Source organism: Adiantum capillus-veneris, chromosome 18 (genome assembly GCF_014529385.1).
Source record: "Adiantum capillus-veneris isolate H3 chromosome 18, ASM1452938v2, whole genome shotgun sequence".
NCBI classification, from domain to species: domain Eukaryota; kingdom Viridiplantae; phylum Streptophyta; class Polypodiopsida; order Polypodiales; family Pteridaceae; genus Adiantum; species Adiantum capillus-veneris.
In genome coordinates, this window is record NC_140948.1 from 105,153,426 (window position 1) to 105,178,961 (window position 25,536).

A 25,536-nucleotide genomic window follows, 5' to 3' on the forward strand; every position below is an offset into this window, starting at 1 on the left:
CCATGCCTATATTTTTACAGAAATTGATGTGGTCAGAATATCATTAATTACATATTCGGCTTGTTGATATACCTAAAATTTATTTCAAACAAGGTTTGGACATTTAGTTTTGTCTTTTGGCTTAACCAATTATCAATTACTTTCATGATGCTCATGGATAATGTTTGAAACCATATATGAACAAGTTTGTCATTGTTTTTCTTGATGACATTCTTAGATTACAGTGCATCTAAAGAAAAGCACCTACAACATTTGCAATAGGTGTTTGATCTATTGTGGCAACACAAGTTATATGCTAAGGAATCTAGAGTACATTCTAGAGTACACTACATCTAAAGAAGAGCACTTACAACATTCTAAGTGGAGAGACTGGCCTTAAGAAGACTACCACTTGGGAAATCATTAGTGTTATTAAGAAACAACACCCCACTTTTGTTTTCAAAGATGAAAACACTTTTCCAAGGGGGGAGTAATGCGAGGCTAAGGGCTCGATGGGACCGACACGGGAGCTACCTATAAGATAGGGTAGCAAGGCAAGGTGGAGCATGTGTCCTCACATCCTTTGGTCCCTCAATTTTGCCTAGTGGACCATTTAAATTGACAATTCTACATTGGGAGGTCATGGAAAACTGAATAGGTGGTTCTTAACTATGCAAATATAATCTACCACTAACCAACTTCTTGTTAAAAAGAATGGATGTAGCAAAAGAAGGTAGGATCAAGTGACAACTAATCATTGATGATGCCCAAGAAGAACTTTACATCAGGGTATTGAAGATAAAAGCAGTTATGTGGCCGATGCAAAAACCAATTCAAATCAATACATTGAAAATTTAGGGTCTATAATCACTATAGCTCTAGCAAAGGATAAAGTAGAGACGAATGACAAGTGGCTAGATGAACTTGAGAGGAGCAAAACAAGGGCACTAAAAGATGGATTCAGGATTAATGTCTTAGTAAATGCAAGTGCTAGGATACATGCAGTCAACTTGCATCTCCAAGAAGGACACTACATAACCCTTGGAATCTTAAAGAGCCAAAGTAAAAGCATGTTATAAGTAATTCACCCCAGCATTGGGTATGATTAACTTGAAACCACCGGTGAAAGAATTCTCTTGCCTGCACAACTTTATTTGCATTATAGACGAGTGTATGAATGAAGACATGGTATTTGGAGTTCCATGGATGAGAACCTACAATGCACTTCAAGATTAGGACACTAGAAGATTGAAAATTTACCTAAAGGGTGGACAATTGCGAGTACCAATTGCATATAGCAAGGAAGAGTGGAAAGCTAAACTACATGCTTCTAAGTTAACCAAAACCTCTCAAAGGAGCCCACCTATATCAATAAGGACACCACACTACAATGCCATACTAATAAATCACACAAAAACTCCACCAGACCACATGCTACATAAAACCCCTAGACTCCATTGTATACAAGGAAGCACAAGTATGTGGTGTCACCACCTACCACCAAATGGGGTTGGTGACTAAAGAAGCATCCACAACTCATAGAAGGATGCAAGCCAATGTACAAGTGGGTGCTAAAGATGTACAAGCAACAACAAAAATCAACATTTCATTAAATTGATTCAAAAATCCAACAAAAACATTATTCAAAATTTACTATCAAAGAGCAAGCTCAAATGCTACAAAAACTTCTATTCGAGAGAAAATCAACATAGAAATCTGTAACATAAAAAAACCTTGAGCACATTTCTCAAGACTCTCCTCTTGCAAAACATATAGATTCAAAATGCACTGACATCATTTGCATTGTAGAATCACTGACATCATTTTCATTGACATCATCTCTTGAGCTGGTAATCAGAATTCTATTCCGAATAGCACATTGTGTTCCTTGTCTCTTGCTCTACAATCTAAGTGTGATCATTTCCAATTTTGCTGTGGTTCATGACGTATTGTTTGTGAGGTAAATGCATTGATTTGGGGGTTAAAATGGTTGTTTTTTGATGTTTTGACCATAGATAAGTGTTTCTATGCTTAAAGAAGATCTTTCCAAGTACTTCTCCATAGTAATCTTGTTTTTTGTGTTCACAAAAACAAGAGAAAAAGTGTAGTAATTTAGTTTTATATTAGTTATCATTTGTTTTATATTAAGAATAAGAAATAATATACTATATTAATTAACACTTCACTAATACTTTAGTCAAATAAATTTTAATCTTTTTTTTTTTTGTACAGATTCACATTCTTCTTGTACACCATATCTCTGTATTATAGCCCGATGGAGACCACACTGGTACAATGGGACATGAAGAAGTTCCATTTGCACGGGTGCAAAAGGGGTCAAGAGCTTCCAAAGTTGTAACTATTTGCAATTCCTAGCCTTTATATCTAGCCATTTAGTTAGGGTTTCATTTCTCATACCTTGGCTAAGGTATAAAAGCCAATTTTGTAATTTGCCGGGGCGGTTTTGGTGTGAAGCGGTGGTGCATCAGTGGTATCCGATGGTGGTGGGTGCCCGTGAGGCAGCTCATGTAGGGTTATGACGTGGCAATGGCACCTAGCTCACACTTGTAGTTGCCCCCCTGGACAAAATTTCTGAAGGAAAAAGAGCAAGCGCCCCACTCCTTGAGCTCAAGAAGTGGAATGTGAGAGAGGGTGAGAAAGGGTTGGTCCGAGACTTCAAGCACCCAAGAAAGTGGTCAAGTAAAGCCTTCCAAAAGGTCCAATCAAATGAAAGTTTCCAAAAAAGGGCGGGTCTCCCCTATAAACCCATTTTTTAATTATTTAAAGGGCTTTTTCTCCTTGTTTTGAATGGTGCAATGCAAAAAGTCAAGAGGGAGCCCTTGGGGCTGCGTTTTTTTGTAAGCTCGCCATTTGTGGCATATGAAAGTTGGTGTATACTCTTGCTAAGTAATCAAAAGCCATTGCTCTCTCTTTTTGGCATCGTTTCTTCCTTCCCCTCTCTTTTCTCTTGCTCTTTGCGTGTGTCAGTGCCGATGAAAGTGTGTACCCACGGCCCATTTTGTGGTGCAAAGGGAGTGAAAATCTAAGCGGTGGTGTGCATCGGGTGTGTAGAAATTTGAAACAAGCATTGATTGTGTCTGTGAGTTAAATGGCATGCTAGTGTACGTGCATTGAGAGGTGTGTAGGCGATGGCCTATGAATGTGAATTCTATCTTTTGAAGGAATTTCTAAGAGGATAGGGGTGTTGTGAATGTCCTGATTGCAATTCTGTGTGTTTTGAGTGTGTTCCCCATTTTCCCTCTTCAACGTCTCTAGCTTTGGTCTAGGTATCTGGAACCCTTGTAGTGTGAATAAGCATTTTTGCTCCGTTAATTCTCCAATATTGGGTTCATCACACTTATAGTAGGGCATTTTCTCTCCATTATCATATTTGTACAAACCCACATGTGTGTTGTCAGTGTTGACTCGAGTTGCCATATTCACTCGCCTAAGCTTCACATTTGGAATGTCTAGCTTTGGTGGCATTTCTTCAGGCTCAACATCAACTTTCTCCTTGGTGCCTGTTAATCCCCACTTTTGCACAATATAGAGATTTTGCACAACTAAATGACATACACTCTTGAATCCGTTAGCCATATAGGTGTATGATCTCTCTGAAGAAGTATCAAAAAGATCTTCCTTTAAGATCGGCTCTAATGTTGGCAATGGTCCTTGATTGACACTCTTTTGTTGAGATGTTACTAACTTGGTCTCTAGCAGTAGGATTTCTACTTTGATATAGTCTACCTCATTGCAAATACATCAAGAAATCACTCTTGTAAAACCCTGACATGTTACGTTTTGTGATGCATCGGATTATCTGATTGATAGCACTTTAAACCGGACACTCTAGCTATTGCAATCTGTGCAAAAAACACTTGGTGGTTATGAGTTTACAGATGCTCTATTAGTAAAAATAACAAACCAACAAATTTTTATTGCACTTTTGGAAAAAAATCTCGTTTTTTCTTGCAAAATCTACAAATCAACTCCAAAATCAATTTTGAAAAGACCACTATGCTCCTAGGAACTAGTGCCAGCTATGGTATGAGTCTGGGATCAATCTGTGATAAAGGAACATGGATCACGATCCATGTACCTTTGTGTTAGATCTTGCTGAAACTTGGTAACAGCTTCTTCTTAGTCCATTGATCCTAGCTATATGGTTTTTATGTGATTTGGATCAATTTAGGTCACCCAAAAGTCAAACCCTAGGTTTGCTTGGCGGTTTTTGGACTTGAAGTGCTTTTGCCCTCTTTTGACCCACTTTTTGAACTTTTTAGGCCACCTTGCTCTTGGAAGTTTTGTTTGCAATGGTCTATGCTACAAGTCTATATGGTATTAGTCCAAAAAATAAGAAAAGGTACATGCATCGCGATCCATGTTCCATCAGATCTGGACCCCAAATTTGGCTTGATGATTTTTATAATTCTATATTATCACACCAAAAATTCCCTGCAATTGTACACACTTGTTTAAACTTACTCTCCATAAATCTCATCTCCCCCCTTAGCTTACCTGGCTTTAGTGCCTCCTCACCTTGTTATTAATGGTGTTCCTTGCACCCCATGTGGCATAATTTGTACTCCTTTTCTTGATGCAACGGGAAGTCCTTAGTATGTTGATTAAATTTTGCAACCATTTGCTTATATGGAATCTCAAGAGATGATCACTTTTGGGCGTAGAGCGAAAGTCTGAACCTCCTGATGTGAGGCATTGAGCCATGGTGCCAGCTAGTAGCAATATGTGGTTGGAGTAGCAAGCTCATCATAATGACATTGAGGCTAGGACAAGTGTTCGTGTGCATGCACAAACGAGGGCTAGGTGCACTCGAGGCAAGAGAGATAAATGACCCTGTGTCGAGGGAACGAGAGACATGCAAGGTTAACAAGCGTGTATTGGTAGAGAGAGATACAGAGAGAGAAACGGAGATAGGATGTGCAAGAAGGAGAAGGTTGTGTAGGATAAGATGGAAGTCGAAGGTGAGCAGAGAGAGGGAGACTACATGAATTTAAAGGGAGTTGGTTGCCATTGTCAGGGAGATGGCCACCATTGTGCACAGTCAGTCTAGGAGAGAGAGGGAGGAAGAGAGAAAGAGAGGGGGGATGCATAAGAAGGAGAAGGCTGCAACAAGGAAGATAGGAGACTTAAGTGAGGCCCATCAAAGGGAGTTGGTCAAGCACCGTGAGAGTGGGGTGTAGACTAGCACACCTAAGCCAAGGCAATGATGGCACGACGGTGGTGCTTTGCAAGGAGGATGGTGCCAGTACGCAACTTTTGCCTCAAATTCTTTGATTCCAAGGAATCTAGGTGAGATTGGAGCTAATAGAAATTGGAATAGAGCAAGTATGGAATGCTATTTATTTCCATAAGCTTAAATTTCAAAGTGCATCCTTAGGCCATCTCATGAAAATGAATTTTGGTCTACGTAGATGATTCACTCTCCAAATTTGGCCATCCTAAAGAGGAAAAAAAAGAAGAAGAGTGGAAATGCCAACGTTACAAAGTAGCTTCAAGGAGTGTTTCAAGACCTAATAGTGTCAAATGAAAACGAGAACTTTAGAAGTGCCAAGGATATTCTTTTTTTTTTTTTCATACTCACCATTGTGAGTAGAGAGAATTTATATCACCTCGAAAAGAATACAATTAACCTCAAACGCTGCATGTGCCTTAAGGTTTCAAGGGTTTCAACAGGGATGAAGAGTGGATTTAGGCATTGAGTTGCTTAGAAAACTAAAGAGGGTAGGTTTTTCTTTTGTGCAAAGGGTATTCTTACACGAATGAAGTGCATTTTTATGGGACAAAAATGCTTTAGAAACGTGTTTCAAATGTGTGAGAATGCAAGCCAAAGGGGATGAAGACTATATTTTGAGTATCTTTGCTTATTAAGACACACATAACTCTTGAAAAGAAGAGGTGGAGCTTCATCATGTAAGAGAGATGTAATTCTCTTAGCTCAATGAGCATTTGAAGGGCTTGGGATTGAGGTCTCCAATGTGTTGTGATGTGTTATGCAACACATGTTATGCTAACGGATCAGAGAGCATACTCTGTCTTTGATTCCAAAAGTCTATGGTGTGTATAAAAAAGTTGTATTGATCAGATGACTTTCTATGGAGAGGTAATTAATACCATCCTTTTGGGGGATTGACTTCAAAAATCCACTCTTAAATTTGTGTCAATCTGTTTCTTTTCCTTTTATCAATGCATGCATATTTGTGTGTAGATCTAAGTGATGCATGTATTGGCCATTAACTTACATACATACAAGTAGATCATAGGGTTACTTATAGGCAATCAAATTATTCCGTTGTTATAAGCTTACTTCTTTGACATTGGTATCAAAGCACAAGGCTATATTTCTTGCTAAAGAAGGAAAAAATTTGTTATCAAGCACATGAAGGAATCCCTACATCTAGAAGTACCAAGCACCATGTGTGATAATCTGATGAGAAATAGAGATTGATTTCACTAATCTTTATTTGTCTAATGATTCTATCATTCCATATGAGATATTGTCAGGTCTAAGGTAGGATTGGGGGGAAAGGTTCTAATATGTGCATGCATGGTAAAGCGGACTCCCAAAACAGGGACCATGGGTCTATATAGGCTGGGTGGACACGAGCATGTGGTAGTTTCTCTATCCTTTCATTGGTATCAGAGCTCAGGGTAGCCATGGAGGAGGTAAAATGAGGTCGTGGATTTTAAGTTGCATGTGATTGCATGCTCTCTCTCTCTCTCTCTCTCTCTCTCTCTCTCTCTCTCTCTCTCTCTCTCTCTCTCAAGCCAGTCATGGGATCTCCAACCTAGCGGGTTCAAGGAGTGAGAGCATGTCCACTTGCACACAAGGAAGGTAGTGCGATGAGCTACACAAAATTTCATCCTCTTGGTCTTGACGGGGTTTCCAATGGAGGGGGAACAAATTCAGTCACTACTGCTAGGACATATTACGTAGCTAAGTAGATATTTGAGTAGTTTACTTAATGGAGAGAGATAATTTTTCACATAAGACAGATTACAGAGTAGAGAGAGAGAGAGAGAGAGAGAGAGAGAGAGAGAGAGCACACACAATATACGTGGTTCACCCAATAATGGTTACGTCCATTAGAAAACAGCCACTCAATGGCTTTAGTACTCCAAAACAAGAAGTAGATTACAAAGGGATTATACCCTTTTGGAGCTCCCACCTTGCTTCACCCTCACCGCCTTACGTCCACCTTGTTGCATCAACTTCACAATGCATCACAATGCTTCACCTCTTCAATCCATTTTTGTGTGTAGAAAGGCCTCCTTTTATAGGCCAAAAGGGTTGCCATCTCTCATGAGAGGCAGCCGTGTGTAGCCGCCCTTGTGTAGACAAGTCCAAGTTGAGTTCTCCCATGCACCCATGTGTGGCTGTCCTTTAGAAGACAAGTCCAATTTGAAATCGGCCACTGGCCATTGACTTTAGGTCACCGGCCATTGACTACCGGCCACAGGCCAGCCGGGCAACCGACTTGCCGTTTTTTGACCACTAGCCGGCCGCCATCTCGGCCATAATATTTTGAGGGAAAGGAATATTTTGACGAGGTTGTGGGATTTTTGTCTATTGGCATGTGATTGTTCTTCACACACATGGCTTCTCCTCATAATTGGGGGTCTTACAAATGTGCATTTTTAATACAAAAATTACAAGGGATAAATCAGGTTCTATACTTAACAATCTCCCACTTGGAGACTAGTCTCCACACCAAACCTGTGACTGCTTTCCATCCTGGCTTCTTATCCTTGAATGCCGATTGAAGATGAGCAAAAGCTCAACTTCTCCTCGTTGACCACCTTTGTAAACATGTTTGCAGGATTTTCACTTGTATGCACCTTTCCTAGCTTTAGCTGTCCCTCTTCCAAAAGAGTGTGTATGAAGTGATATCTAACCTCAATGTGCTTTGTCCTTGAGTGAAAGGCCGAGTTCTTTGCAAGATGGATAGCACTTTGGCTATCATTGTACAAGACACAATTGTCTTGTTTGAATCCAAGCTCTTCTAAGAATCTGTGAAGCCACATAATTTCTTTGCTTGCCTCTGTCATTGCTACGTACTCTGCTTCCGTGGTAGAAAGTGAGACCACTTTCTACATCTTTGAAGCCTAGCTTACAGTTGTGCCTCCAACCGTGAAGACATAGCTAGTAGTGCTCCTTCAAGTATCTTTGTCACTTGCCATATTTGCATCAGCATACCCTTGCAGAAAAATATCAGCTCCCCCAAAATACAAAGCATTTTTTGTTGTCCCTTTCGGATACCTAAGTATCCACTTCACAGCTTGCCAATTCTCTTTACCTGGGTTGTCCATGAACCTACTTACAACTCCCACTGCATGTGCAATGTCAGGCCTTGTCCAAACCATAGCATACATAAGAGAACCTACCCCTGCAACATCTGGAACTTTAGACATATAGGCTATCTCCTTTTGTGTCTTTGGACACATATCCTTCGTTAGTAGAAAGTGACCAATCAAAGGAGTAGAAACCATCTTTTCATTTTTCATTGCAAACCTTTCTAGTACCTTTTTGATGTAATCCTCTTGAGATAGCTTTATTGTCTTCTTCGTCATGTCCCTTGATATCTCCATACCAAGTATCTTCTTTGCAGCACCTAAATCTTTCATTGAAAAAGATTTAGATAGCTCCTCTTTTAGGTCCTTGATGTCATGCATGTTAGCACTTGCAATTAACATGTCATCAACATACAACATTAGGATGATGAAATTCCCATCTCTTAAATTCTTTGTGCACATGTAGTGATCTGAGTTGCATCTTCTGAATCCATGATCCAACATCCATCAATTGAACTTCAACTACCACTATTTTGATGCTTGCTTTAAACCATACAAGCTCTTCTTTCATCTGCAAACCATTTTTTCCTTACCTTTTACTTCATACCCCTTTGGTTGAAGCATGTAAGTTTCCTCCTCTAAGTCACCGTGAGGGAATGCTGTATTTACATCCATTTGCTCAACATTTGAATCATGAGAAACCACGAGGCTTAAGACAAGCCTAATTGAGTAATTTTTACAACAAGAGAAAATATTTCATTGAAGTCAATACCTTTCTTTTGAGAAAATCCTTTTATCACAAGCCTAGACTTGTACCTTTTCTTCCCACCTTCTTCTTCCTTCAATTTATACACCCATTTGTTCAGGAGTACCCGCTTACCTTTAGGCAACTCAACCAACTCCCATGTCTAGTTGCGATGTAATGAGTCCTTCTCTACTTGCAAGCTCTTTATCCATTCTTCTTTGGATTTGTGTTGCATAGACTCTTCGTATGATTCCGGCTCTCCAGAATCTGAGACCAAGAGATGGTTAAAGAACGAAATGAACCTTTTTAGAGGTGTACTTGCTCTTGTAGATCTTTGGGGAATAGGTTGAGGCTCCTCATTTGGTTGACATTGTTGCACATTGTCACCATTTGCAGTCCTTGAGGCTTCACCATCCTCAAGCTCCATGTACTCATCACCTGTTTCTTTTGTTTGTTTTCTTTCCAAGTACAAAATAGAGGTCCTTCTGGTAGAGATAGTCTTCAATCAGCATCTTCTAATGTTGGTATTTCTTGCCGTTGAACTTTTCAATCTTGAGCTTCCCTTCCTCTGCCATTACTCCCACTCAATTCAAGAAATCTTTTCCTTGAGAAACTTTAGCTACGAGAAAACCTTGCTTCGATACAAGTTGTTAGGAAATATGACGTAGCTAAGTAGACATTTGAGTAGTTTACGTAATGGAAAGAGACCCAAGAGAGATTATAGAGTAGATAGATAGATAGATAGATAGAGAGAGAGAGAGAGAGAGAGAGAGAGAGAGAGAGAGAGAGAGAGAGAGAGAGAGAGAGAGAGAGAGAGAGAGCACGATATATGTGGTTTACCCAATGTGGGCTATGTCCACGAGAAAGCAACCACTCAATGGCTTTAGTACTTCAAAACAAAAAGTAGATTACGAAGGGATTATACCCTTTTGGAGATCCCCCCTTGCTTCACTCTCACCACCTCACATCCACCTTGTTGCATCAACTTCACAATGCATCACAATGCTTCACCTCTTCAATCCATTTTTGTGTGTAGCTTGCTAGTTAATTATAGAAACTTTTAACAAGATACAAAGATGTAATTTTTGAAGATTTATCCCTTTGGTTACCACCGACATGTTTTGTGCAACATGGCATAGATGTGGTTGTAGGTAGTAAGCCCATTGGTAAACCACCCTATAGAATAAGCCATTCTAAGGCGATTGAGGTGGAACTCACCTTGTTGACATCATAGTAGAGGGTTTATTCAACCTAGTTCTTCATGGACATCTTCCATATTGATGGCAAAAAAAAGGACGGTAATATTTGCATGTGCATAGATTATTGTGGTTTGAATATGGTTTCCATTAATAATAAGTATCCATTGCCATGGGTGGATTAGTTGTTTGATAAACTCACCTATACGTATATTTTTACAAAAATTGATATGTGGTCAAGGTATCATCAAGTACAGATTCGGCTAATTGATATACCTAAAATTTATTTTCAAACAAGGTTTGGACGTTTAGTTATGCCTTTTGGGTTTACCAATTGTCAGCTACTTTCATAAAGGTCATGGATAGTGTTTGAAACCATATATGAACAAGTTTGTCATTGTTTTTCTTGATGACATTCTAGATTACAGTGCATTTCAAGAAAAGCACTTACAACATTTGCAGTAGGTGTTTGATCTACTATGGCAACACAAGTTATATGCTAAGAAACTTAGAGTACATTCTAGAGTACACTGTATCTAAAGAAGAGCACTTACAACATTCTAAGTGGAAAGACCCGCCTTAAGAAGATGCCACTTTGGAAATCATTAGCGTTATTAAGAAACAACACCCCACTTTTGTTTTCAAAGATGAAAACACTTCTCCAAGGGGGGAGTAATGTGAGGCCAAGGGCTTGATGAGACGGACACGGGGTCTACCTATAAGATAGGGTAGCAAGGCAGGGTGGAGCATGGGTTCTCACATCCTTTGGCCTCTCAATTTTGCCTAGTGGACCATTTAAATTGACCATTCTACATGGGGAAGTCATGGAAAACTGAATAGGTGGTTGTTAAACAACCTTTTAAAAAGAATGCATGTAGCAAAAGAAGGTAGGATCAAGTGATAACTAATCAGATGATGCTCAAGAAGAACTTTACATCAGGGTATTGAAGAGAAAAGCAATGATGTGGCAAATGCAAAAACCAATTCAAATCAATACATTGAAAATTTAGGGTCTATAATCACTATAGCTCTAGCAAAGGATAAAGTAGAGACGAATGACAAGTGGCTAGATGAACTTGAGAGGAGCAAAACAAGGGCACTAAAAGATGGATTCAGGATTAATGTCTTAGTAAATGCAAGTGCTAGGATACATGCAGTCAACTTGCATCTCCAAGAAGGACACTACATAACCCTTGGAATCTTAAAGAGCCAAAGTAAAAGCATGTTATAAGTAATTCACCCCAGCATTGGGTATGATTAACTTGAAACCACCGGTGAAAGAATTCTCTTGCCCGCACAACTTTATTTGCATTATAGACGAGTGTATGAATGAAGACATGGTATTTGGAGTTCCATGGATGAGAACCTACAATGCACTTCAAGATTAGGACACTAGAAGATTGAAAATTTTCCTAAAGGGTGGACAATTGCGAGTACCAATTGCATATAGCAAGGAAGAGTGGAAAGCTAAACTACATGCTTCTAAGTTAACCAAAACCTCTCAAAGGAGCCCACCTATATCAATAAGGACACCACACTACAATGCCATACTAATAAATCACACAAAAACTCCACCAGACCACATGCTACATAAAACCCCTAGACTCCATTCTATACAAGGAAGCACAAGTATGTGGTGCCACCACCTACCACCAAATGGGGTTGGAGACCAAAGAAGCACCCACAAGTCAATATACAAGTGGGTGCCAAAGATGCAGAAGCAACAACAATCAACATTTCATTAAATTGATTCAAAAATCCAACAAAAAAATTGCTGAAAATTTACTATCAAAGGGCAAGCTCAAATGCTACAAAAACTTCTATTCAAGAGAAAATCAACATAGAAATCTGCAACATAAAAAAACCTTGAGCAATTTGCTCAAGACTCTCCTCTTGCAAAACATATAGATTCAAAATGCATTGACATTATTTTCATTGTAGAGCCAATTTGGGCTATGCATAGACAAGGCATAGACACAATTTTTTAACCCATATACCACACTATCTAGGCCACAATTGTTTGTCCCAACGGACTCCAAATAGGAGGGGGGAGGCATTTTAAATGTGGACTCAACTTACTTAATGCTGCTATGAAAAGGACAATGCTTGAACTAACTATTAGTCAAGTGTTTATATATTAATGTGTAATTTTTCCTCAAATTCAACTTAACATGACCTTCTAAATCAAGAGAATGAGGGTAGATACAATATAATAATCCCTAGGTGTGTGTATATATTGCAAATTTTGTTTTTTTTTTGGGTGTTTTTTGGCCAAAGAAGCCAACAAAATGGATCAGTCTACAAAAATATAGCCAAGTTCAGTGTTTGAGTGTGTCTTAAAAGTTATTGGCTTGGAATTCTAGTTCTAATTTGCATTTGTGATTTTGTTCAATTTTCTTAACAAAAAGGTAAAAAATATGAATAAATAGCAAAACATGGTTACATAAAGAAATGAGATACAAGGTGATTGGTGATCAAGAAGATATGTGAGAAACCATGTCAAATCTCATTCAATTTTGACGATGGAGATGGGAAGCCCAAATTAGGATGATGATACATGATTTTCCAAACTTCTAGAAATTAGGCAAACAAAGTCAAAATGATGAAGCTTTAGAAAGGAGAATGAATTTCATGACTTACTGAGACTAGTTGAGAGGCATGAGAGAACTTGGATGATGGGTTCTAGGTATGTATATACTAAGCAGGCCAAAACAAGCCTCAGTATCAGTTTTCACTTTCTAAAGTGAGCTCCTAGAGGCTTGCTTCTAGCAAACATCACTGTACACGATTTGCACTAGTCATGGGGGAAAAGTTCCTAACCTACAAATGAAGTTGTTTCATTGTACTATAGGCGATTGGATTCCGCAGAAAAACCCTAGGTAACCAAGGCCTTACTAAAGTAGAAAGACACAAAAATGACCGTAGCGACTGGCCCAATACACCAAACTTGACCAAACTTAAAGAGCACCATAGCATATACCTATAGAACATTTCTATAGGTCCAGATGTCTATTTCACAAAGGTCTAGGGGTGTCCCTCCATAATAGTCTAACTTTTTCCAAAGTGTCCAAATTGGGATTTGACTTCATAAGAGACTCCTACATAGGGCATATAGACAATGTACCTAGGTGAGACCATGAGAAAATGATTTGGTGGTGCACATAGTGTCATTTTTGACCCATGACAACCAATCAACTTCAAACCACCCCAGACTTGACATGACAAGTCTACATGACATAATGTACAAGTCCATCCAGTCAAAAGTGGTCAGGGCCATCATTGTCAATATTTGCAATCAAAACCGTAGATGTCAAAGAGAAAACTGGGGAAACCAAGCCCAACTGAAGAGTTTTCAAGTTTAAAGTTACGAAAGTGGCCGTACTAGGCTTAATAAACATGTTTCTAACTTTATATTTTTAATTTTGATGAAAATTTTCAATGCTTGATAATAATCACCACTATTATCTTTTTGCATAAAAATTGCACATTTTTGTCAAAGTGACCCCATGCATATTTTTTGGAAATTAACATCTCTACATCTCTCTTCTCTCATTATCTATCTAAAAGGAACCATCATTTGTGCTAAATGGCACACATTCAAGCTAGGAAAGAAGTAAAGATTTGTGGAAGTGTAAAGTCTAGATCTTATCAACCATTTCAATTTCACTGCACCTGACACTCAATGAGAGAGATGGACAAAGTACTTTGTGAAGTGTGAATCAAGGCCAACCAGTCAGATCCAGCAAGATGGATCCATACAACCTCTATTTTTCATAAACTGGCTTGGGAGAGGTTTACTAAAGGAAACAAGACTATGTATGACCATGATACCACGACCTAGAATGCTCTCATACCCTATGAAGTGGAGATGTTGATAGAACATAGAGAGAAACTAGAGTAGGAGGAAATTTACAGGCTTATTAAAACAGAAAACACTGCTTCTAGTGCTCAAGGTCAGGCTTTCCATTCATCTTCAATCTTATTTAGAGTAAGCTAGGTCCATTGATTGAATAAAGGATTCTTTCCTCTCATTCCATCACTTCTTTCTAGACATTCCCTATCTCCTCAAGGATGTTGGCCTTGAGATCTTTCTTAGCTTCAATGCTTAAACTTTTGTGGATGTTAGAAGAGCCGAAGGAAGAGCTATCCTAGATCTCTATAGGAGCTATGTTTGGCATTGATGCTGATCCACCAATTGGCTCCTCTAGTAATTTTAGAAATTATAGAGCTTTGGAGTCTCCCAATGGCTTCTCAAGGTGTTGACCCTTAGTCTCTTTCTGCTTACCCTTACTCTCTTGTGCTCTCTACGGATTAGTCTCTAGTTTCATAATTTCCCTTATATATGCTTCCTAAGTGTTTGCTAGAGTGTGTGGATCCACCAGCTCTGCCTGCCATAGACCTCAACTTCTTTCACCTTCTCTCCAACTTGATGTATGTATTTAGCAGATTATTTGGCTTCTTCATGCATGGCTATATAATCTCCCTCCTCTTTGTTGTGTCCTTCATTTTTGCTTGTTTCTTGATCCTGTATCATTTCTTTTGATGCTTTGTGTCTGATAATCTTTATTCATATCCCTTTATTTAGGCTTTATATCTTCTTTATGTTCTTGGTCTTGTTCTCTTATTAATGAAAATGTAACATGATATATGGCAAACTCTAGAGGTTCTTGTTGAGCTTCTATGGTGCTACTGCTCATTGAGAGGTGGTGGCCACTTTTGGGAAGTGTCCATTGGAGGCTTGGCCACTTCTTGCTTTCTTTCTAAAGACGTTTTGTTAGTTTTGGCTTGAGTATCTTTTTCCTCATCTCCCTCCTTTTGCATTTGGGTCCGTTCTTCTTCTTGATAGAGTGATTCAAGGCTGGCTTGTGGATCGTCTTGCTACTTATACATTGGGTTCTTAGTGCTTAATTTCTTTGGGTTTGGTTGCTAAAGAAAACTCAAAATCCCCCCATAGGCCTCTTTCTAGCTTTAAGACTTATCTTTCTTGCTGTAAGTGGGCAGCCCTTTGAGATGGTTCTTTGATCTAGATGGTTGGTGAGGTAGAAGCTGTTTTGAAGATTGATCGCTCTAAGGTTGGACTTGTTGCAAAGGGTTATGAATAACAAAAAGGCATAGATTATGAAGAAACTTTTGCTGGTGTTATTGTATGACTACTTTGAATTTTCTATGTGCATTGGCATGTTATTTTGGTTGGGATGTACATCAGTCAGACATTGTTACTGCTTTCTTGAATGGTGATATATTTGAGAAGTTTATGTAACAAAGTCTCATGGTTTTGTCATCAAAGGGCAGGAAGATAAAGTGTGCAAATGTAAGAAAGCTTTGTATGGGTTGAAGCAATCTCCTCGTGCTTGGTATGAGAAGGCTGACACTCATTTGGTCAAATGAGATTTTCATAATAGTCTAACAAAAAGTTGTTGTTCTCTACTCGTGCTTGGTATGAGAAGGCTGACACTCATTTGGTCAAATGAGATTTTCATAATAGTCTAACAAAAATTTGTTGTTCTCTACTCGTGCTTGGTATGAGAAGGCTGACACTCATTTGGTCAAATGAGATTTTCATAATAGTCTAACAAAAAGTTGTTGTTCTCTACTCATGCTTGGTATGAGAAGGCTGACACTCATTTGTTCAAATGAGATTTTCATAATAGTCTAACAAAAAGTTGTTGTTATCTATGTGGATGATTTGATGATCATTGGTCCGAACGAGGCATATATTACTAAATTTAAGGCCGATTTGAATGCAAATTTCAAGGTCAAAGATTTGGGGTTATTGCATCACTACTGGGGCATATAGTTTAAATAGTGTGATGGTGGTATTTCTTTGTCTCAAACAAGTTACATCCATACATTGTTATGTAAGTTTGGACTTGAGGATTACAAACCTATTGCCACTCCCTTGGAAACAGGTTTGAAATTGCATCTTCATGATGCTGGTGATCCCGTCGACGTCACTCTTTACCAAAATCTTACTGGCTGTCTTATGAATTTTATCCATATCAGTAGCTATGTCATTTTTAAACACTATATGTCCAATAATTTTTCCTTGTATACCCATGAATGTGGACTTTTCAGGATTTATATAATCCTATAAAGTTTACATTTTTCAAATACATTTTTGAGGTGTTAAAAAATTATCAACCCGGATTGATGAATGTACACATAAATCATCCATATATGCTTCCAAGAAATTTTGAAGGTAATCTTTGAAAGGTGATGGGCGCATTTGTTAATTTAAAAGGCATAACCCGATAGGCAAAAATACCCCATTCAGTTGCAAAGGCAATTTTATGCTGATCTTTGGGATCAACCAAAAGTTGATTGTATCCTGAAAATCCATCTAAAAAGCTGTAAGCTTCTTTTCCTGCAACTCGTTCTAAAACATGCTCAGTGATTGGAAGAGGAAAGTTGTCTCAAATGGTAGCTGCATTCACTTTCTTGAGATTGACACACACTCTTAAGTTTCTATTTTTCTTGGGTACCACCACAATTGGAGACACCCAATCTGTGTGTTCAATTTCATAAATGAATTTAGCTTCCTTTTAGCTTTTCTATCTCTTCTTTGATCTTCCTGGCAAATGTTTCATTATATGTGTATGGCCTTTGTCTACTTGGTTTCGCATCATCTCTCATGGGTATGGTATGTTGACAGATTTTTGAATCAACACCCTTGAGATCCTTAAGACCAAGCGAAGATATCTTGCTATTCTTTCAGTAAGCTTAACAAAATATCTTCTTCTTTTTTTATCAGGTTGTTTGCAATGTAGGCAGGTCTAGGCTCTTCTCCTGGTTTGGCCAGACCTATCTTTTTTGTGTTTTCAGGTCCTTTGTAGGACTCGCCCTATTTACGTAGTTCCCTGACAGGTTGTTCGACTATGATTTTTTGGTCTTGGAGAGTATATTTCTTGTAATGAGATAGACCACTCATTACATATTTACCATCCTCCTCAGTGGTTTTCATTTCAGTTGTATATATCTCCTTTAGAGCTTTCTTCAACTCTTGATACTTCTTTCTCCGTTCAACTCGTGTAATGGTTGGATTCTTGTCCCGGTATTCAGGTTTTGCTTGAGTTTCTTTTCTTTTTTTTCTCAATGTTTTTGATATTTCTTGCTTTTCATTTCAAGGATATCTATCAGTGATTTTGTCCTTGACGCAATCATGTGTATCTATTTGCATTAGAAACTGTGTTCTACTGGAGATTTAGGTCTAGCTTTCAAATTTTTCATGTCTCTTTTTCTTCTATACCATTTCTGTCTTCTTGGTTTTTGGTTTGGAAAGTAAAAAACCTTTTCCTCCCCTCCTTTCACGAGTAGTTTAGCTCTCACATATTCTTTTTCTGACCCCGAATCATCTGAGGTAGCTGAATGTTCTTCTAGCTCATTTGTTGCATCAAAGTAGAGGTCTGAAAAGACTTGTTGAGCCTTCATCAAGTCCTTGGATTCTTGAATTTTGTCTTCAATGTGAAGGGTTGAGATCATTTGTATGGGAATTATGTCATAGCCATCTTCATTGCAAAATTGAGTAGGCATAGACGTATTTACACATACATCCATTGCTGCTAAAATTTGAGTCCACTCAAATGGCTCAAACAAATGCTCTGGAAAGGGTTCAGGTACATAGGCTTCGTCTGTGCATAGGCTTCGTCTGTGCAATCCCTTTTTAAGATACATTCTTCTCGTTTTAAGCTCCCATTTTTTGAGGCTCCTCACATCCAAATAGGTGTGTCTTTGTTCAACCAAGATGGAAGCTTAGTTTCAGCCAAAGAGACTGAATCGATTTTTTGTATGGGTATTTTCATGACATCTCCATAAGTGTGATCTTTTAGATTAACCCTTGTTATTGATCCCACTTGCTTCAGGTCCAGATAATTGTTTCCCCAATCCTAGATAAGTTGTACTTGTCGCATGAAAGGTCTTCCCAAGATGATTTCGTAATTGAGTTTCTTTCCAAAGTCTACTATGGCAAAAGTATGTTGATATTCAATCCCACAAGAATTAACTATCACTTTTTCAAGCAGTCTTATGGGTCTTTTGATGTGTCCAGTAGCTAATTGCAATTTCATTCGAGTTTGTCTAATGGCTATTTGTCCCCATGATTCCCATACTGCTTTCGCGGCTATGGCTATGCCTGCCCTACTATCCAGTATTGCCATGGTTTCTATATCATTATATCTCACTGGAAGGGTTGTGTTTCCTTCTTCCCCTTCGTAGTATTCTCCGACTTTGTTCATTGGAACAGATCGAATCTCTTTGTTATCCAATTCATGTTTCAATTCTCCCAAATTTTTTGCAATTAGCCCTATTATCCCACCCTCTCTAGAGTTTTCTGTAGATCATTCCATAAATATGGTCTGATTTTTAACAGTTCTCCTAAAGTAAGAGTGCATTGAATGGGTGTAGACATGATTGAATGGATGTTGTCTACTTCTAGGGTCTATTTTGCTTTTTTTACTTGAGTGGTTTTACACAATGTGGACTCGTCTTTGCTATCTCCCAAGTAAGAGGGTAGTGTTTTCAAAGTCAATGGTTTAGACATTCCTGAAGCTTCAGAGCCGCAATCCCCATACAAAGATTGTACATCCATTCCCATATTAGGAGGTAGATTGTCTAACCAAACTTCCTCTATAGAAGCTGACTTCAGAGTTAGGCTCCCATCATTAATCTCTAATTTTTTCCCATAAGTGTCCTGGCTAGTCTTCTTCTACGAATAGAATTCCGTCCAAGGCATCTTCGCTGTCCGGCACTATAAGTTCTGGCTCTTTTGTTTCCAGGTGAGGTTCTACCACCACTTTGGACTTCTCTTTACTAGTTCCTATCTCAAGCTCCTCAGGTTTTGCCATACTCTCGAGCTTGGGTTTTTGTTTTTCCATCATCTCTTGAGTAATTCTTACCAAATTTTGATATGCTTCAAGCTTAGCTGCTTCCATATCTGGAGAAGGATAGTTTTTCCATTTTTTCCATGTTTTGGCCTGCTTTGAGTCCCGCTTGGTAAGCTTCCAAGGCTGCATTAATTGGCTCAAAAATTTTGTCTACCAAAATTGATTCTCCAGATTTGACAGTGGTTTCCTTGATTTCGCTTCCAATTTTTTTCACTTTTCTTGGAATAGTTTCTTGGATTTCTCCTCGATTTCAACCCTTTATTTTTGTTTTCTCATCTCATACCTTTTGCTTCTGCTTCTCTTGGTCTTTTGAGAGGAAATTTTAGTATTCTTGGAATCATCAGAGGGGTTATGTTTCTTTTTCTTAGCCTGCGCTTTGGTGATTACCTTGATTGGAACAATCGGTTCACTCTCAGATGAGTTACTAGGTATTACTTAGACTACGTTCACTCCTGTTTTACCCTTGTTTAAAGGATTTTTTGGACAATCTTTAGGGAAGTGTCCTCCCTTTTTACAACATTGTATGCAATAAGCTTCAACTAGCTTAAGGTTCTTGTCAGGCTCTGGGCATTCATTTTTCCAATGATCATTTGCACCACATTTGTGACAGTTCCTAGTTCTTGGCTTAATCATGGGTTTTATCATCGAAGGTCTAACACCTTGATTAGCTACATAATACATCGGTGCAAGCTTTGGTGTGGCATAAGTCACAGGTTTTTCTATGGGAGGTGGATGTGAATTATACCAATCTCCTTCTACCATTACTGTAGATGGACTAGGCTCAGTATAGGGTGTAACAGGCACTAGTGCTTGTTCATCTATGACTCCCTCTAAATGCATGTATTTTATAGGTACTACATTATGTCCAAGATATGGAGGTTGTTGACCCAACACAAGTTGAGATCTTTCCATACCCATCAGTGCTCTTTGAGCTGGGGCCATATTAGGCTACTATCTGTACATGGGTTGTTCTTCTGGCCTCATAGGCACGTATTGAACATTCCCATCATACTTCTATCGGTAATAACATTCATCGGTCTCATGGTTGGTCTATTTTCCCTCGATTGCACACCATTTATGTGGCCTAATTGCTTGTCCCTGTTGAGGTATCCCTTACCTTGGTCCCCTCATAGGTGCTTTTTGCATGTTATTCATCATTTCATTCATCCTTTTGAACATGTCTTGTATGGCTATAAGCGGTGTTGCAACAGCCATTCGCACTTGTGCTGGTTTGGTGGATACTGTTTTCTTGCTTTGGTTATCCTTAGGGACATCTTCTTCATTGAAAATATCACAATTTTCTCCTATGTCAATAGCATCTGACACACACTCTTCTAGGGTCATACGTTTCTTGCTATACAATATAGCATGAAGTTCTTTGTTTAGCAGTCCCTCTAGAAACAATGATACTAGTCTTTCTTCTGCAGGTATCTCTACCTCTGGGCATCTTGCAATGTATTGCTTCATTCTAGTTGCACAATCCCTAACAGACTCACCTTGTTTTTGTTTGAAGCTATAGATTTGAGCTACCATATTGTGTTTGATCCCCGTTTTGGAAGAAGCAGCTACAAATCCTTAAACTAATGTATTTAAGTTCATGATTGACCTTGGTGGAATGTTTTGGAACCATGTCAGTGCTTTTCCTTCTATTGTCATTCCAAATCCCTCGAATTGAGTATGGAAATCAAATATGCATTCTACTCTTAGCACTTGCTTAAAGCTTGCTAAGTGGTCATATGGATCCCCAAATCCAATGTATTTTTTGATCCATTTCTGAAAATCAACTCGTCTGACACCTTTGTTTGGTTCAACTCCCGGTCTCTTGGCAGTTAGTCCTATTCCGAGTCCTTCAAACTAGTCTGTTGGAAATAGTGACTCATGTAGCCCTAGACTGGCTTTAGTGTCACCCGATTTTCTTTGTGATGAGGCAGTTTTTGGTTTTTTAAGATTACTCTTAAAAGATCTCTCGTGGAATTTATCTCTTGGAATAGTTTCTGGTCCTTGGCCCAATATCCAATCCCTTATGGAGTACCCTTGGTATTTGGTTTGTTCCACCTCCTCAGGAGTCATCATGACAAAGTTATTGTTATAACAATCCCTAAACAGGTAGATTGGTAGATCTACTGATCCCTTGTCTTTGATTTTGAAGATATAAATGATCTTCATGGGCGTTAGTTGTCCTGATTTGGCATGAGAAGTCCATAGAAGATCTTTGACATTTCTATCCTCCCAACAATAGACCCCGATCCTAGGATTATCTGTACGAAGCCATTTCAAAGGCTTCAAATCAACTTGATCGTATCCCTACAATTCTAAATTTGGTGGTCCTTCTTTTGCTGCCATATCTGGAATTATGGTATTTACTTCTAACCCCCATTTGTCTATCACAACAGGGTTTTCAACTTGTAAATACAGAGTTCCATTTTTATCCATGTGCATTTTTTCTTGTTTGTTTGCCCTGATTTCCTCTTCAAACTCTATGTCATGGTCGTCAATGCGAATGGCATAATCTTCATTAGGATTCAAGTAAACCTGAGCTTCATGGCGATTAGTCTTATAAAACGAGAGTATGTGCTTATATTGCACTGTTGTTCTGGTTTTTGAATGAGTCGAATAGGAAGACACTTTAGATGTTGATTCTAAAAAAGTGTCTGACACTTCTCCAAAGATAGTGTCCAAGTGCTCTCCTTGATTCACTCTCTTTGGTGGATACTCTACTAGCGGTCTCTCCAAATATGCCTTGATTTTCTAGCATATGACCAGATCTAAGGTTCATATAGACTTGTGAAGCCCTGGATAGAGTACTTACCGTCATATTGACTTGTTGTCAACTTCTTCCACTTGACTTGATTGCAACTTCTGTCAAGCTTTCAATTCCTTGTTTGCAACCTGATTCCTGTATGAGTTTTAATCAAGTTAGCTAGTCTTTCACAAAGACTATATAATTTTTGCTAACTATTGTGACTGGTCTATGTGTTTCACTTCAAATTGAGCTAGGTGAGTTAGCAATTGAGACTTTCAAATTTTACTTTTGCAAAAAGCCAAAGGACTATTCTACAATCTGGAAATTGAGTGAACATGTAGCAATTTGGATCAGATTAAACCCAAAATTGCTCGGTGGCCTTGCATTATGTTGGTCTAACATTAACCAAGTTCAAAATTCAAAAAGTCTTTCTCTGTGTATCAGTAGTAAATAATTGTGATTATTTACTTTTCTCAGTTTTTTGCACTTTTTACCTTGTTGTGCCAAGTATGCAACTTGTTAAGGTCTCTAGATATGTCATAATAACTAATATCTAATTCTCCTAAATGATTTTCTCATGTTAAACTGATCATTTAATATGGGAAAGTGCCAGGGGAGAAAAAGCTAGAATATTGGTTAAGCTGACAGACCGGTCGTAGTAGGGATCCAAAGGAGGAAAAATAGGGATCCAAAGGGGGGACCATCTACAAAAGAGAAATGTGCAACAATTGGCTTAAAATACCCTAAGGTTCAACCCGTTAAGACTTCCAAAATGCTAAGGTTCCAAAATTCAAAGGTTGTGTCCAAAGGTCAAAGCTTAGGAAAATTGGATGATTTGTGTGTGTACAAAAAGTCTTCAATGAGTCCTACATAGGAGGGGGCGAGCCCTGGAGGTAGGGATGAGAGAGAATTACACACACACACACACACACACACACACACACACACTCACTCACAAGCTTCCTTTACACAAAGGGAATGAGGGACACATGTCAACTCCCTAGCCCAGATGCCCACAAGGTGTACTCAAATCCTATTGGATGGCCATGGAGGTGGACAATTGATAATTAGGCTAGAGTAAATTTAGTTTAATTAAATTAAAAACACTTAATAAAAGAACCAATAAGAATTAAGCTCTTTAGAAGACTATTAGACAATCTCCTAAGGGGTCCAATGAGCATTCAACAGCCCAATGGATTGCCTGATTCCTATTGTCCAGGAGACAAAGGGGTCCAATGAGAGTTTAGTTGCATTAATTAATTACCTAAAGCTCTCACAAAAGGGAAAAGGGAGACACATGTCAAAAGGCTATCACTTATGCTGCTTAATTCTCATTGGCTAAGCTTAGAGAGGTCCAATGGGTTGTCAGCATGAGTAATTTGCATGAGGGGTCGACCAAGAGAGAGGGGGACTGAATTTCTCAAGGCATTATTGCACACACACTCACACTAGCTCATGTGTGAAGCAAGAAGACTCTCTCTCTCTCTCTCTCTCTCTCTCTCTCTCTCTCTCTCAAGCTTTAATGGAAAGCTTATCACCTACTCCAAGCTTGTGAGAAGGGAGGCTTACACCAACAACTCTTGGCTTTGTGATGCAAATCCAACCAAGAGCCAAGCTTCAATGCATGCTCATCTCCGCTACCATGCTAATTACTAAGCTATGCTATGCTAATATGAGTGATTATGTGAGGAGATGTACATCTTTCTCGTAAGACTACTCCTTCTTCCTCTCAATCTACTCTCATACCCCGCTAGCTCTCACCATCTTCGAAGGTGTGTGAGGTCTTGGGTCTGAGACCGTGAGGGAATTGATGTTGTGTTTTATAAGTGTTTTGGTTAGTTCTTGAAGCTTCCATCTTCATTGCACTAGCTAGTATTGAAGGAACACAAAGGATTGTATGTAAAATGTCTCTCTTGATGGGAGAAACCTATAATACAAAGCCTTTTGGAGGGGGGACCGGCTCCATGTAAATCCGGTTCTCAACTGTTGTCAATAGATTAATTTCTCTCTCTTTTGAAGTATTGTTCATGCTATCTAACTAGGTCTTATGCTTTTCGTTGCTCTCTCCATTCAAGCACTCTTGTTATGCTCATTAGGAACCTATTCTAATGAAATGCTCACTATGTTCATGTTATTTTCTGCTACACACAAGTTACTAGGCCATTAAATGTTATAGGACAAGTTTCACTAAGTTTGAACAAAATTTGTTCAAGTTATCAATTGTTTCGTGTCCGTAGACCTAGTTATCAAGAATCTGGCTTAAGTCCCACTTTTGTGATCCAAATTTGACCAAATTTGATTTGTGTGGCCTACTTGATATGCTTGAGCTTGTGGTATACTCAAATGTGCAAAAATATCCAATTTTGTAGCATATGTAAATAATTGCGATTATTTACTAATGCTATTTTTTGCATGTTTTTTCCACAATCTTGACACAGATCTGTTAAGCAGCTTAAATTAAGCTCCCTAGCCAAGTTTCATCAAGTTTGTATAATTTTTGTTCAGATGGTCAACAATTTTGTGATTGCAGACTGACTTTGCAAATTTGACCACAATTTTAAATCCAATGATCCAAATCTTACCAAATTTGATTTGTGGGCTTAATATAACATGCTAAAACTAGTGATATACTGACTTGGTCAAAAAAGTTGAAAAATAAGACAAAAGTAAATAATCATGATTATTTACTTCTGGCAAATTTTAACATCTTTTTGGTCAAATGAGCATGTACACTTGTTTTATAACATCAATATAAGTCTATAAGTCAAGTTTCACTGGTTTGAACAAAAGTTTCCCAATTTACACTCAAGTTCTTAAAAGTCAGTATTAAATTCAGTTTTTAAGTTTTTGGTTAGTTTGGTGATTCAAATTCTATGGGCCTTTACAAAAGTTGTTTGTACACATACATAGAGTCTCTGGTATTAACCTTGGCCAGTTTTGAGCTGAAAAAGTAAATAATCGCAATTACTTACTTTAGGTCTAAAATGAACATTTTTTTGAACTTTTTCACTAGACAGTCATTTCATGAGCTATTTTAAGCCTCTGAGTCAAGTCAAAACTTAATTTGGCTTAAAATGTCAAGAAAAAGTAAATAATATGAGTTTTTGTAAATTTTTGAGATTTTTATCTCAATGCGTCCTTGAGCTTACCCACTGGTTTATACAGCTTTTAAAGCATACTGTCCAGTCGGATTCAGTGGTTCACAGTCTTTTGGTGCTATTTCTAGCTGTAGACTTGAAATTCTGCAACTTCACATAACAACTCACGATTGATGCTTTTGGAGAGAGCAATGTTTTGAAATCCCACCTCGGATTCTACTTACCCTACTCCTAGATTCTACTGCAATGGGGTTGTGGAAAGTGTCCACAAACACTCGTTTTCTTGTTTTTTAATGGTTTTTTGAGCCTTGATCTTAAGACTTGTCTCGTCCATCAATCATTCTCAAAATCCTAATCTAATCCTACAATCCTACAATCCTAAAAGGCACTTAGCAAGTACAACCTACTTCCAAGCTACCTCTACAAAACAAAAGACGACAATGTTAAGCTATGCGGTTTTAAAAAGAAAGTTTTGACTCTAAGAGATCCTAGAGGAAGTAAAAGGATGTGTTTTTCCCTAGTTTAGGTCTCTTCGATCCCCAGCAACGGTGCCAAATGTGGAACGGGTGTCTAACCTCACTCGTAT